This window comes from Sinohyriopsis cumingii, chromosome 17, assembly GCF_028554795.1.
Source record: "Sinohyriopsis cumingii isolate HCF-2022 chromosome 17, ASM2855479v2, whole genome shotgun sequence".
Lineage (NCBI taxonomy): Eukaryota > Metazoa > Mollusca > Bivalvia > Unionida > Unionidae > Sinohyriopsis > Sinohyriopsis cumingii.
In genome coordinates this window covers 24,122,567-24,137,729 of record NC_142977.1, presented here as the reverse complement: position 1 = coordinate 24,137,729, position 15,163 = coordinate 24,122,567, and the positions used below count along the sequence as shown (strand labels likewise).

The 15,163-nt window shown below is 40.9% G+C and overlaps 9 non-coding genes across 9 annotated transcripts; all 9 read right to left on the bottom strand.

Annotated features, from left to right (window-relative positions):
* Window positions 1-1,158: 1,158 nt before the first annotated feature.
* Window positions 1,159-1,322, bottom strand: LOC149778043 (U1 spliceosomal RNA). The gene has a single exon (XR_016415745.1). It is a non-coding gene; the product is annotated as a U1 spliceosomal RNA (small nuclear RNA).
* Window positions 1,323-2,813: 1,491 nt separating this feature from the next.
* LOC149778042 (U1 spliceosomal RNA) lies at window positions 2,814-2,977 on the bottom strand. Its single transcript, XR_016415937.1, has one exon. It is a non-coding gene; the product is annotated as a U1 spliceosomal RNA (small nuclear RNA).
* Window positions 2,978-4,436: 1,459 nt separating this feature from the next.
* On the bottom strand, window positions 4,437-4,600 carry LOC149778041 (U1 spliceosomal RNA). Its single transcript, XR_016415744.1, has one exon. It is a non-coding gene; the product is annotated as a U1 spliceosomal RNA (small nuclear RNA).
* Window positions 4,601-6,059: 1,459 nt separating this feature from the next.
* LOC149778040 (U1 spliceosomal RNA) lies at window positions 6,060-6,223 on the bottom strand. Its single transcript, XR_016415936.1, has one exon. It is a non-coding gene; the product is annotated as a U1 spliceosomal RNA (small nuclear RNA).
* A 1,487-nt stretch (window positions 6,224-7,710) lies between these two features.
* LOC149778039 (U1 spliceosomal RNA) lies at window positions 7,711-7,874 on the bottom strand. The gene has a single exon (XR_016415743.1). It is a non-coding gene; the product is annotated as a U1 spliceosomal RNA (small nuclear RNA).
* Window positions 7,875-9,339: 1,465 nt separating this feature from the next.
* On the bottom strand, window positions 9,340-9,503 carry LOC149778038 (U1 spliceosomal RNA). Its single transcript, XR_016415935.1, has one exon. It is a non-coding gene; the product is annotated as a U1 spliceosomal RNA (small nuclear RNA).
* Window positions 9,504-10,960: 1,457 nt separating this feature from the next.
* LOC149778037 (U1 spliceosomal RNA) lies at window positions 10,961-11,124 on the bottom strand. Its single transcript, XR_016415741.1, has one exon. It is a non-coding gene; the product is annotated as a U1 spliceosomal RNA (small nuclear RNA).
* A 1,487-nt stretch (window positions 11,125-12,611) lies between these two features.
* On the bottom strand, window positions 12,612-12,775 carry LOC149778036 (U1 spliceosomal RNA). Its single transcript, XR_016415911.1, has one exon. It is a non-coding gene; the product is annotated as a U1 spliceosomal RNA (small nuclear RNA).
* Window positions 12,776-14,234: 1,459 nt separating this feature from the next.
* LOC149778035 (U1 spliceosomal RNA) lies at window positions 14,235-14,398 on the bottom strand. The gene has a single exon (XR_016415740.1). It is a non-coding gene; the product is annotated as a U1 spliceosomal RNA (small nuclear RNA).
* Window positions 14,399-15,163: the final 765 nt, after the last annotated feature.

Sequence of the window (15,163 nt, the reverse complement as noted above, 5' to 3'; positions counted from 1 at the left end):
TGCGTATTTTTCAGCTATTATGGTTTTTTAATTAAATATATGGATACATTTTTCAATTCCGCGTTTCGGGCTTGTCTTGTTCTTGAAACTGATATCAGCCATTGACCTCCCATAGTTACTTCACAGAAAGTCGACAGTGAAATAGCAATAGTCGTCTAGCAAGAACTATGGTCAATCACATCCAGCTGTTTAGTACACAATGCTTTCCCGAACTGTTACGTAGGGAAAGGGATTGTGTTTGCACTGGCAAGATCGCTTGGTGTCATAAATGAAAAAATGCAGGTATAAATTTGTGGTTGCAGTGCATCAACCTCTTTTGCTATGAACCACTGCAAATCGACTTGTCAGGTCAAAGGAATACTACTATTTGTTTCCTCTGTTTTATTAAATTTGAAATCTTTGTGCCACTGATTGGCCAGCTACGCTTCGCCGTACTCCGAGTCTAGAAGCTTTGGATTGTTGAAAGTGCTGCTGATACAGAAGTAACTGGTGATGCAGATGATCTCTACAATGAGACTTATGATGAAGCTGTCACTGCTTTTGATAAGGACAACAAGCTTGCTGTATTAACGAAGTTGTTCCTGTTATTTGAAGATATTGTTTCTCTCTCTCTCTCTCTCTCTCTCTCTCTCTACTGCAGAGAAGTTCTGTGAAAATAAAACTTGATTTTCGTCGAATCCAGTAAGCATGTTTCCATTTATTTCTCTTTCTTTCTTTCTTTCTCTCACAAATATGCTGGATCGCTGTTACTCAAAGATATTTCACACGTTCGTTGTGAGATGGCTCTTTGAAAGTTGTTTGTTGTAGGGTTTAATGCCATTTTTCAGCACAAGATAGGCTATGCATGGCAGGCAATATAAATGGTGGAGGAAGAACCCGGGAGAAGAAAACTGAACGGAAAGAACTCCCGACCCATGATAACATACTGGCAAGCTTTCTCTGATAACCACATGGGCCAAATCCGAAACTCAAACACACGCAGAGAGGTGAGATGGCCGCGATCCGTAATGGTGGGCTATTTAGACCACCCGGGGTACCCACCCCTTGAAAGAGCAGTGTAAGAAATAATAACATTATCGATTGGCACGTGCTAATCAGAGACATCCAGACTAATTTTGTCATAAGCTTGAGATTATTGGTTATTTTTAATTGAATTATCAGGGGTTAGCGCGAACGCAGACCCCCACACTAATAAATAACGACCCCGAGTCACCCACATTTGGGGTGATCGCAGGTTTCAGCCCAACCGAAGTGCAATGGAAAGGCCTCATCCTGGGGAAACCGCCTAGCTGATCACGGTACTCCCTGGTCCAGGTAAGTATGATTTCTTGACGTTTACTGACGTTTATCAACTGACATTTGTGTCTGGAGTAGGAAGTGTGCCTCTAAGTAATGAAAATAAATTAAAACGATTCAGGGCCATGGTACTGCTGATGTCTTAGTATTCCGAATAACTTTATAGCTTATGTTTCAACATTACAAAAGTAACTGAAATGTCTTCAAATAGTCCTTTATTTGCAATTTCAGTTTCTTTTACGGTGGATATGTGCTATATAGGTTTGCTCGGACGGCAGGGGATAGTTTCGTATATTGGCCCCTGGCAAATTTCTTAACTTGAGGCAACGGTGCGTATTTTTCAGCTATTATGGTTTTTTAATTAAATATATGGATACATTTTTCAATTCCGCGTTTCGGGCTTGTCTTGTTCTTGAAACTGATATCAGCCATTGACCTCCCATAGTTACTTCACAGCAAATTGACAGTGAAATAGCAATAGTCGTCTAGCAAGAACTATGGTCAATCACATCCAGCTGTTTAGTACACAATGCTTTCCCGAACTGTTACGTAGGGAAAGGGATTGTGTTTGCACTGGCAAGATCGCTTGGTGTCATAAATGAAAAATGCAGGTATAAATTTGAGGTTGCAGTGCATCAACCTCTTTTGCTATGAACCACTGCAAATCGACTTGTCAGGTCAAAGGAATACTACTATTTGTTTCCTCTGTTTTATTAAATATGAAATCTTTGTTCCACTGATTGGAAAGCTACGCTTCGCCGTACTCCGAGTCTAGAAGCTTTGGATTGTTGAAAGTGCTGCTGATACAGAAGTAACTGGTGATGCAGATGATCTCTACAATGAGAGTTATGATGAAGCTGTCACTGCTTTTGATAAGGACAACAAGCTTGCTGAATTAACGAAGTTGTTCCTGTTATTTGAAGATATTGTTTCTTTCTCTCTCTCTCTCTCTCTCTCTCTCTCTCTCTCTCTCTTTCTCTCTCTCTCTCTCTACTGCAGAGAAGTTCTGTGAAAATAAAACTTGTTTTTCGTCGAATCCAGTAAGCATGTTTCCATTTATTTCTCTTTCTTTCTTTCTTTCTCTCACAAATATGCTGGATCGCTGTTACTCAAAGATATTTCACACGTTCGTTGTGAGATGGCTCTTTGAAAGTTGTTTGTTGTAGGGTTTAATACCATTTTTCAGCACAAGATAGGCTATGCATGGCAGGCAATATAAATGGTGGAGGAAGAACCCGGGAGAAGAAAACTGAACGGAAAGAACTCCCGACCCATGATAACATACTGGCAAGCTTTCTCTGATAACCACATGGGCCAAATCCGAAACTCAAACACACGCAGACAGGTGAGATGGCCGCGATCCGTAATGGTGGGCTATTTAGACCACCCGGGGTACCCACCCCTTGAAAGAGCAGTTTAAGAAACAATAACATTATCGATTGGCACGTGCTAATCAGAGACATCCAGACTAATTTTGTCATAAGCTTGAGATTATTGGTTATTTTTAATTGAATTATCAGGGGTTAGCGCGAACGCAGACCCCCACACTAATAAATAACGACCCCGAGTCACCCACATTTGGGGTGATCGCAGGTTTCAGCCCAACCGAAGTGCAATGGAAAGGCCTCATCCTGGGGAAACCGCCTAGCTGATGACGGTACTCCCTGGTCCAGGTAAGTATGATTTCTTGACGTTTACTGACGTTTATCAACTGACATTTGTGTCTGGAGTAGGAAGTGTGCCTCTAAGTAATGAAAATAAATTAAAACGATTCAGGGCCATGGTACTGCTGATGTCTTAGTATTCCGAATAACTTTATAGCTTATGTTTCAACATTACAAAAGTAACTGAAATGTCTTCAAATAGTCCTTTATTTGCAATTTCAGTTTCTTTTACGGTGGATATGTGCTATATAGGTTTGCTCGGACGGCAGGGGATAGTTTCGTATATTGGCCCCTGGCAAATTTCTTAACTTGAGGCAACGGTGCGTATTTTTCAGCTATTATGGTTTTTTAATTAAATATATGGATACATTTTTCAATTCCGCGTTTCGGGCTTGTCTTGTTCTTGAAACTGATATCAGCCATTGACCTCCCATAGTTACTTCACAGCAAATTGACAGTGAAATAGCAATAGTCGTCTAGCAAGAACTATGGTCAATCACATCCAGCTGTTTAGTACACAATGCTTTCCCGAACTGTTACGTAGGGAAAGGGATTGTGTTTGCACTGGCAAGATCGCTTGGTGTCATAAATGAAAAATGCAGGTATAAATTTGAGGTTGCAGTGCATCAACCTCTTTTGCTATGAACCACTGCAAATCGACTTGTCAGGTCAAAGGAATACTACTATTTGTTTCCTCTGTTTTATTAAATATGAAATCTTTGTTCCACTGATTGGCCAGCTACGCTTCGCCGTACTCCGAGTCTAGAAGCTTTGGATTGTTGAAAGTGCTGCTGATACAGAAGTAACTGGTGATGCAGATGATCTCTACAATGAGACTTATGATGAAGCTGTCACTGCTTTTGATAAGGACAACAAGCTTGCTGTATTAACGAAGTTGTTCCTGTTATTTGAAGATATTGTTTCTCTCTCTCTCTCTCTCTCTCTCTCTCTACTGCAGAGAAGTTCTGTGAAAATAAAACTTGATTTTCGTCGAATCCAGTAAGCATGTTTCCATTTATTTCTCTTTCTTTCTTTCTTTCTCTCACAAATATGCTGGATCGCTGTTACTCAAAGATATTTCACACGTTCGTTGTGAGATGGCTCTTTGAAAGTTGTTTGTTGTAGGGTTTAATGCCATTTTTCAGCACAAGATAGGCTATGCATGGCAGGCAATATAAATGGTGGAGGAAGAACCCGGGAGAAGAAAAATGAACGGAAAGAACTCCCGACCCATGATAACATACTGGCAAGCTTTCTCTGATAACCACATGGGCCAAATCCGAAACTCAAACACACGCAGACAGGTGAGATGGCCGCGATCCGTAATGGTGGGCTATTTAGACCACCCGGGGTACCCACCCCTTGAAAGAGCAGTGTAAGAAATAATAACATTATCGATTGGCACGTGCTAATCAGAGACATCCAGACTAATTTTGTCATAAGCTTGAGATTATTGGTTATTTTTAATTGAATTATCAGGGGTTAGCGCGAACGCAGACCCCCACACTAATAAATAACGACCCCGAGTCACCCACATTTGGGGTGATCGCAGGTTTCAGCCCAACCGAAGTGCAATGGAAAGGCCTCATCCTGGGGAAACCGCCTAGCTGATCACGGTACTCCCTGGTCCAGGTAAGTATGATTTCTTGACGTTTACTGACGTTTATCAACTGACATTTGTGTCTGGAGTAGGAAGTGTGCCTCTAAGTAATGAAAATAAATTAAAACGATTCAGGGCCATGGTACTGCTGATGTCTTAGTATTCCGAATAACTTTATAGCTTATGTTTCAACATTACAAAAGTAACTGAAATGTCTTCAAATAGTCCTTTATTTGCAATTTCAGTTTCTTTTACGGTGGATATATGCTATATAGGTTTGCTCGGACGGCAGGGGATAGTTTCGTATATTGGCCCCTGGCAAATTTCTTAACTTGAGGCAACGGTGCGTATTTTTCAGCTATTATGGTTTTTTAATTAAATATATGGATACATTTTTCAATTCCGCGTTTCGGGCTTGTCTTGTTCTTGAAACTGATATCAGCCATTGACCTCCCATAGTTACTTCACAGAAAGTCGACAGTGAAATAGCAATAGTCGTCTAGCAAGAACTATGGTCAATCACATCCAGCTGTTTAGTACACAATGCTTTCCCGAACTGTTACGTAGGGAAAGGGATTGTGTTTGCACTGGCAAGATCGCTTGGTGTCATAAATGAAAAATGCAGGTATAAATTTGTGGTTGCAGTGCATCAACCTCTTTTGCTATGAACCACTGCAAATCGACTTGTCAGGTCAAAGGAATACTACTATTTGTTTCCTCTGTTTTATTAAATTTGAAATCTTTGTGCCACTGATTGGCCAGCTACGCTTCGCCGTACTCCGAGTCTAGAAGCTTTGGATTGTTGAAAGTGCTGCTGATACAGAAGTAACTGGTGATGCAGATGATCTCTACAATGAGACTTATGATGAAGCTGTCACTGCTTTTGATAAGGACAACAAGCTTGCTGTATTAACGAAGTTGTTCCTGTTATTTGAAGATATTGTTTCTCTCTCTCTCTCTCTCTCTCTCTCTCTACTGCAAAGAAGTTCTGTGAAAATAAAACTTGATTTTCGTCGAATCCAGTAAGCATGTTTCCATTTATTTCTCTTTCTTTCTTTCTTTCTCTCACAAATATGCTGGATCGCTGTTACTCAAAGATATTTCACACGTTCGTTGTGAGATGGCTCTTTGAAAGTTGTTTGTTGTAGGGTTTAATGCCATTTTTCAGCACAAGATAGGCTATGCATGGCAGGCAATATAAATGGTGGAGGAAGAACCCGGGAGAAGAAAAATGAACGGAAAGAACTCCCGACCCATGATAACATACTGGCAAGCTTTCTCTGATAACCACATGGGCCAAATCCGAAACTCAAACACACGCAGACAGGTGAGATGGCCGCGATCCGTAATGGTGGGCTATTTAGACCACCCGGGGTACCCACCCTTTGAAAGAGCAGTGTAAGAAATAATAACATTATCGATTGGCACGTGCTAATCAGAGACATCCAGACTAATTTTGTCATAAGCTTGAGATTATTGGTTATTTTTAATTGAATTATCAGGGGTTAGCGCGAACGCAGACCCCCACACTAATAAATAACGACCCCGAGTCACCCACATTTGGGGTGATCGCAGGTTTCAGCCCAACCGAAGTGCAATGGAAAGGCCTCATCCTGGGGAAACCGCCTAGCTGATGACGGTACTCCCTGGTCCAGGTAAGTATGATTTCTTGACGTTTACTGACGTTTATCAACTGACATTTGTGTCTGGAGTAGGAAGTGTGCCTCTAAGTAATGAAAATAAATTAAAACGATTCAGGGCCATGGTACTGCTGATGTCTTAGTATTCCGAATAACTTTATAGCTTATGTTTCAACATTACAAAAGTAACTGAAATGTCTTCAAATAGTCCTTTATTTGCAATTTCAGTTTCTTTTACGGTGGATATGTGCTATATAGGTTTGCTCGGACGGCAGGGGATAGTTTCGTATATTGGCCCCTGGCAAATTTCTTAACTTGAGGCAACGGTGCGTATTTTTCAGCTATTATGGTTTTTTAATTAAATATATGGATACATTTTTCAATTCCGCGTTTCGGGCTTGTCTTGTTCTTGAAACTGATATCAGCCATTGACCTCCCATAGTTACTTCACAGCAAATTGACAGTGAAATAGCAATAGTCGTCTAGCCAGAACTATGGTCAATCACATCCAGCTGTTTAGTACACAATGCTTTCCCGAACTGTTACGTAGGGAAAGGGATTGTGTTTGCACTGGCAAGATCGCTTGGTGTCATAAATGAAAAATGCAGGTATAAATTTGAGGTTGCAGTGCATCAACCTCTTTTGCTATGAACCACTGCAAATCGACTTGTCAGGTCAAAGGAATACTACTATTTGTTTCCTCTGTTTTATTAAATATGAAATCTTTGTTCCACTGATTGGCCAGCTACGCTTCGCCGTACTCCGAGTCTAGAAGCTTTGGATTGTTGAAAGTGCTGCTGATACAGAAGTAACTGGTGATGCAGATGATCTCTACAATGAGACTTATGATGAAGCTGTCACTGCTTTTGATAAGGACAACAAGCTTGCTGTATTAACGAAGTTGTTCCTGTTATTTGAAGATATTGTTTCTCTCTGTCTCTCTCTCTCTCTCTCTCTCTCTCTCTCTTTCTCTCTCTCTCTCTCTACTGCAGAGAAGTTCTGTGAAAATAAAACTTGTTTTTCGTCGAATCCAGTAAGCATGTTTCCATTTATTTCTCTTTCTTTCTTTCTTTCTCTCACAAATATGCTGGATCGCTGTTACTCAAAGATATTTCACACGTTCGTTGTGAGATGGCTCTTTGAAAGTTGTTTGTTGTAGGGTTTAATACCATTTTTCAGCACAAGATAGGCTATGCATGGCAGGCAATATAAATGGTGGAGGAAGAACCCGGGAGAAGAAAACTGAACGGAAAGAACTCCCGACCCATGATAACATACTGGCAAGCTTTCTCTGATAACCACATGGGCCAAATCCGAAACTCAAACACACGCAGACAGGTGAGATGGCCGCGATCCGTAATGGTGGGCTATTTAGACCACCCGGGGTACCCACCCCTTGAAAGAGCAGTGTAAGAAATAATAACATTATCGATTGGCACGTGCTAATCAGAGACATCCAGACTAATTTTGTCATAAGCTTGAGATTATTAGTTATTTTTAATTGAATTATCAGGGGTTAGCGCGAACGCAGACCCCCACACTAATAAATAACGACCCCGAGTCACCCACATTTGGGGTGATCGCAGGTTTCAGCCCAACCGAAGTGCAATGGAAAGGCCTCATCCTGGGGAAACCGCCTAGCTGATCACGGTACTCCCTGGTCCAGGTAAGTATGATTTCTTGACGTTTACTGACGTTTATCAACTGACATTTGTGTCTGGAGTAGGAAGTGTGCCTCTAAGTAATGAAAATAAATTAAAACGATTCAGGGCCATGGTACTGCTGATGTCTTAGTATTCCGAATAACTTTATAGCTTATGTTTCAACATTACAAAAGTAACTGAAATGTCTTCAAATAGTCCTTTATTTGCAATTTCAGTTTCTTTTACGGTGGATATATGCTATATAGGTTTGCTCGGACGGCAGGGGATAGTTTCGTATATTGGCCCCTGGCAAATTTCTTAACTTGAGGCAACGGTGCGTATTTTTCAGCTATTATGGTTTTTTAATTAAATATATGGATACATTTTTCAATTCCGCGTTTCGGGCTTGTCTTGTTCTTGAAACTGATATCAGCCATTGACCTCCCATAGTTACTTCACAGCAAATTGACAGTGAAATAGCAATAGTCGTCTAGCAAGAACTATGGTCAATCACATCCAGCTGTTTAGTACACAATGCTTTCCCGAACTGTAACGTAGGGAAAGGGATTGTGTTTGCACTGGCAAGATCGCTTGGTGTCATAAATGAAAAATGCAGGTATAAATTTGAGGTTGCAGTGCATCAACCTCTTTTGCTATGAACCACTGCAAATCGACTTGTCAGGTCAAAGGAATACTACTATTTGTTTCCTCTGTTTTATTAAATTTGAAATCTTTGTGCCACTGATTGGCCAGCTACGCTTCGCCGTACTCCGAGTCTAGAAGCTTTGGATTGTTGAAAGTGCTGCTGATACAGAAGTAACTGGTGATGCAGATGATCTCTACAATGAGACTTATGATGAAGCTGTCACTGCTTTTGATAAGGACAACAAGCTTGCTGTATTAACGAAGTTGTTCCTGTTATTTGAAGATATTGTTTCTCTCTCTCTCTCTCTCTCTCTCTCTCTCTCTCTACTGCACAGAAGTTCTGTGAAAATAAAACTTGATTTTCGTCGAATCCAGTAAGCATGTTTCCATTTATTTCTCTTTCTTTCTTTCTTTCTCTCACAAATATGCTGGATCGCTGTTACTCAAAGATATTTCACACGTTCGTTGTGAGATGGCTCTTTGAAAGTTGTTTGTTGTAGGGTTTAATACCATTTTTCAGCACAAGATAGGCTATGCATGGCAGGCAATATAAATGGTGGAGGAAGAACCCGGGAGAAGAAAACTGAACGGAAAGAACTCCCGACCCATGATAACATACTGGCAAGCTTTCTCTGATAACCACATGGGCCAAATCCGAAACTCAAACACACGCAGACAGGTGAGATGGCCGCGATCCGTAATGGTGGGCTATTTAGACCACCCGGGGTACCCACCCCTTGAAAGAGCAGTGTAAGAAATAATAACATTATCGATTGGCACGTGCTAATCAGAGACATCCAGACTAATTTTGTCATAAGCTTGAGATTATTGGTTATTTTTAATTGAATTATCAGGGGTTAGCGCGAACGCAGACCCCCACACTAATAAATAACGACCCCGAGTCACCCACATTTGGGGTGATCGCAGGTTTCAGCCCAACCGAAGTGCAATGGAAAGGCCTCATCCTGGGGAAACCGCCTAGCTGATGACGGTACTCCCTGGTCCAGGTAAGTATGATTTCTTGACGTTTACTGACGTTTATCAACTGACATTTGTGTCTGGAGTAGGAAGTGTGCCTCTAAGTAATGAAAATAAATTAAAACGATTCAGGGCCATGGTACTGCTGATGTCTTAGTATTCCGAATAACTTTATAGCTTATGTTTCAACATTACAAAAGTAACTGAAATGTCTTCAAATAGTCCTTTATTTGCAATTTCAGTTTCTTTTACGGTGGATATGTGCTATATAGGTTTGCTCGGACGGCAGGGGATAGTTTCGTATATTGGCCCCTGGCAAATTTCTTAACTTGAGGCAACGGTGCGTATTTTTCAGCTATTATGGTTTTTTAATTAAATATATGGATACATTTTTCAATTCCGCGTTTCGGGCTTGTCTTGTTCTTGAAACTGATATCAGCCATTGACCTCCCATAGTTACTTCACAGCAAATTGACAGTGAAATAGCAATAGTCGTCTAGCAAGAACTATGGTCAATCACATCCAGCTGTTTAGTACACAATGCTTTCCCGAACTGTTACGTAGGGAAAGGGATTGTGTTTGCACTGGCAAGATCGCTTGGTGTCATAAATGAAAAATGCAGGTATAAATTTGAGGTTGCAGTGCATCAACCTCTTTTGCTATGAACCACTGCAAATCGACTTGTCAGGTCAAAGGAATACTACTATTTGTTTCCTCTGTTTTATTAAATATGAAATCTTTGTTCCACTGATTGGCCAGCTACGCTTCGCCGTACTCCGAGTCTAGAAGCTTTGGATTGTTGAAAGTGCTGCTGATACAGAAGTAACTGGTGATGCAGATGATCTCTACAATGAGACTTATGATGAAGCTGTCACTGCTTTTGATAAGGACAACAAGCTTGCTGTATTAACGAAGTTGTTCCTGTTATTTGAAGATATTGTTTCTCTCTCTCTCTCTCTCTCTCTCTCTACTGCAGAGAGGTTCTGTGAAAATAAAACTTGATTTTCGTCGAATCCAGTAAGCATGTTTCCATTTATTTCTCTTTCTTTCTTTCTTTCTCTCACAAATATGCTGGATCGCTGTTACTCAAAGATATTTCACACGTTCGTTGTGAGATGGCTCTTTGAAAGTTGTTTGTTGTAGGGTTTAATGCCATTTTTCAGCACAAGATAGGCTATGCATGGCAGGCAATATAAATGGTGGAGGAAGAACCCGGGAGAAGAAAAATGAACGGAAAGAACTCCCGACCCATGATAACATACTGGCAAGCTTTCTCTGATAACCACATGGGCCAAATCCGAAACTCAAACACACGCAGACAGGTGAGATGGCCGCGATCCGTAATGGTGGGCTATTTAGACCACCCGGGGTACCCACCCCTTGAAAGAGCAGTGTAAGAAATAATAACATTATCGATTGGCACGTGCTAATCAGAGACATCCAGACAAATTTTGTCATAAGCTTGAGATTATTGGTTATTTTTAATTGAATTATCAGGGGTTAGCGCGAACGCAGACCCCCACACTAATAAATAACGACCCCGAGTCACCCACATTTGGGGTGATCGCAGGTTTCAGCCCAACCGAAGTGCAATGGAAAGGCCTCATCCTGGGGAAACCGCCTAGCTGATCACGGTACTCCCTGGTCCAGGTAAGTATGATTTCTTGACGTTTACTGACGTTTATCAACTGACATTTGTGTCTGGAGTAGGAAGTGTGCCTCTAAGTAATGAAAATAAATTAAAACGATTCAGGGCCATGGTACTGCTGATGTCTTAGTATTCCGAATAACTTTATAGCTTATGTTTCAACATTACAAAAGTAACTGAAATGTCTTCAAATAGTCCTTTATTTGCAATTTCAGTTTCTTTTACGGTGGATATATGCTATATAGGTTTGCTCGGACGGCAGGGGATAGTTTCGTATATTGGCCCCTGGCAAATTTCTTAACTTGAGGCAACGGTGCGTATTTTTCAGCTATTATGGTTTTTTAATTAAATATATGGATACATTTTTCAATTCCGCGTTTCGGGCTTGTCTTGTTCTTGAAACTGATATCAGCCATTGACCTCCCATAGTTACTTCACAGAAAGTCGACAGTGAAATAGCAATAGTCGTCTAGCAAGAACTATGGTCAATCACATCCAGCTGTTTAGTACACAATGCTTTCCCGAACTGTTACGTAGGGAAAGGGATTGTGTTTGCACTGGCAAGATCGCTTGGTGTCATAAATGAAAAATGCAGGTATAAATTTGTGGTTGCAGTGCATCAACCTCTTTTGCTATGAACCACTGCAAATCGACTTGTCAGGTCAAAGGAATACTACTATTTGTTTCCTCTGTTTTATTAAATTTGAAATCTTTGTGCCACTGATTGGCCAGCTACGCTTCGCCGTACTCCGAGTCTAGAAGCTTTGGATTGTTGAAAGTGCTGCTGATACAGAAGTAACTGGTGATGCAGATGATCTCTACAATGAGACTTATGATGAAGCTGTCACTGCTTTTGATAAGGACAACAAGCTTGCTGTATTAACGAAGTTGTTCCTGTTATTTGAAGATATTGTTTCTCTCTCTCTCTCTCTCTCTCTCTCTCTCTCTCTCTCTCTCTCTTTCTCTCTCTCTCTCTCTACTGCAGAGAAGTTCTGTGAAAATAAAACTTGTTTTTCGTCGAATCCAGTAAGCATGTTTCCATTTATTTCTCTTTCTTTCTTTCTTTCTCTCACAAATATGCTGGATCGCTGTTACTCAAAGATATTTCACACGTTCGTTGTGAGATGGCTCTTTGAAAGTTGTTTGTTGTAGGGTTTAATACCATTTTTCAGCACAAGATAGGCTATGCATGGCAGGCAATATAAATGGTGGAGGAAGAACCCGGGAGAAGAAAACTGAACGGAAAGAACTCCCGACCCATGATAACATACTGGCAAGCTTTCTCTGATAACCACATGGGCCAAATCCGAAACTCAAACACACGCAGACAGGTGAGATGGCCGCGATCCGTAATGGTGGGCTATTTAGACCACCCGGGGTACCCGTCCCCTTGAAAGAGCAGTTTAAGAAATAATAACATTATCGATTGCTAATCAGAGACATCCAGACTAATTTTGTCATAAGCTTGAGATTATTGGTTATTTTTAATTGAATTATCAGGGGTTAGCGCGAACGCAGACCCCCACACTAATAAATAACGACCCCGAGTCACCCACATTTGGGGTGATCGCAGGTTTCAGCCCAACCGAAGTGCAATGGAAAGGCCTCATCCTGGGGAAACCGCCTAGCTGATCACGGTACTCCCTGATCCAGGTAAGTATGATTTCTTGACGTTTACTGACGTTTATCAACTGACATTTGTGTCTGGAGTAGGAAGTGTGCCTCTAAGTAATGAAAATAAATTAAAACGATTCAGGGCCATGGTACTGCTGATGTCTTAGTATTCCGAATAACTTTATAGCTTATGTTTCAACATTACAAAAGTAACTGAAATGTCTTCAAATAGTCCTTTATTTGCAATTTCAGTTTCTTTTACGGTGGATATGTGCTATATAGGTTTGCTCGGACGGCAGGGGATAGTTTCGTATATTGGCCCCTGGCAAATTTCTTAACTTGAGGCAACGGTGCGTATTTTTCAGCTATTATGGTTTTTTAATTAAATATATGGATACATTTTTCAATTCCGCGTTTCGGGCTTGTCTTGTTCTTGAAACTGATATCAGCCATTGACCTCCCATAGTTACTTCACAGCAAATTGACAGTGAAATAGCAATAGTCGTCTAGCAAGAACTATGGTCAATCACATCCAGCTGTTTAGTACACAATGCTTTCCCGAACTGTTACGTAGGGAAAGGGATTGTGTTTGCACTGGCAAGATCGCTTGGTGTCATAAATGAAAAATGCAGGTATAAATTTGAGGTTGCAGTGCATCAACCTCTTTTGCTATGAACCACTGCAAATCGACTTGTCAGGTCAAAGGAATACTACTATTTGTTTCCTCTGTTTTATTAAATATGAAATCTTTGTTCCACTGATTGGCCAGCTACGCTTCGCCGTACTCCGAGTCTAGAAGCTTTGGATTGTTGAAAGTGCTGCTGATACAGAAGTAACTGGTGATGCAGATGATCTCTACAATGAGACTTATGATGAAGCTGTCACTGCTTTTGATAAGGACAACAAGCTTGCTGTATTAACGAAGTTGTTCCTGTTATTTGAAGATATTGTTTCTCTCTCTCTCTCTCTCTCTCTCTCTCTACTGCAGAGAAGTTCTGTGAAAATAAAACTTGATTTTCGTCGAATCCAGTAAGCATGTTTCCATTTATTTCTCTTTCTTTCTTTCTTTCTCTCACAAATATGCTGGATCGCTGTTACTCAAAGATATTTCACACGTTCGTTGTGAGATGGCTCTTTGAAAGTTGTTTGTTGTAGGGTTTAATGCCATTTTTCAGCACAAGATAGGCTATGCATGGCAGGCAATATAAATGGTGGAGGAAGAACCCGGGAGAAGAAAAATGAACGGAAAGAACTCCCGACCCATGATAACATACTGGCAAGCTTTCTCTGATAACCACATGGGCCAAATCCGAAACTCAAACACACGCAGAGAGGTGAGATGGCCGCGATCCGTAATGGTGGGCTATTTAGACCACCCGGGGTACCCACCCCTTGAAAGAGCAGTGTAAGAAATAATAACATTATCGATTGGCACGTGCTAATCAGAGACATCCAGACTAATTTTGTCATAAGCTTGAGATTATTGGTTATTTTTAATTGAATTATCAGGGGTTAGCGCGAACGCAGACCCCCACACTAATAAATAACGACCCCGAGTCACCCACATTTGGGGTGATCGCAGGTTTCAGCCCAACCGAAGTGCAATGGAAAGGCCTCATCCTGGGGAAACCGCCTAGCTGATCACGGTACTCCCTGGTCCAGGTAAGTATGATTTCTTGACGTTTACTGACGTTTATCAACTGACATTTGTGTCTGGAGTAGGAAGTGTGCCTCTAAGTAATGAAAATAAATTAAAACGATTCAGGGCCATGGTACTGCTGATGTCTTAGTATTCCGAATAACTTTATAGCTTATGTTTCAACATTACAAAAGTAACTGAAATGTCTTCAAATAGTCCTTTATTTGCAATTTCAGTTTCTTTTACGGTGGATATATGCTATATAGGTTTGCTCGGACGGCAGGGGATAGTTTCGTATATTGGCCCCTGGCAAATTTCTTAACTTGAGGCAACGGTGCGTATTTTTCAGCTATTATGGTTTTTTAATTAAATATATGGATACATTTTTCAATTCCGCGTTTCGGGCTTGTCTTGTTCTTGAAACTGATATCAGCCATTGACCTCCCATAGTTACTTCACAGAAAGTCGACAGTGAAATAGCAATAGTCGTCTAGCAAGAACTATGGTCAATCACATCCAGCTGTTTAGTACACAATGCTTTCCCGAACTGTTACGTAGGGAAAGGGATTGTGTTTGCACTGGCAAGATCGCTTGGTGTCATAAATGAAAAATGCAGGTATAAATTTGTGGTTGCAGTGCATCAACCTCTTTTGCTATGAACCACTGCAAATCGACTTGTCAGGTCAAAGGAATACTACTATTTGTTTCCTCTGTTTTATTAAATTTGAAATCTTTGTGCCACTGATTGGCCAGCTACGCTTCGCCGTACTCCGAGTCTAGAAGCTTTGGATTGTTG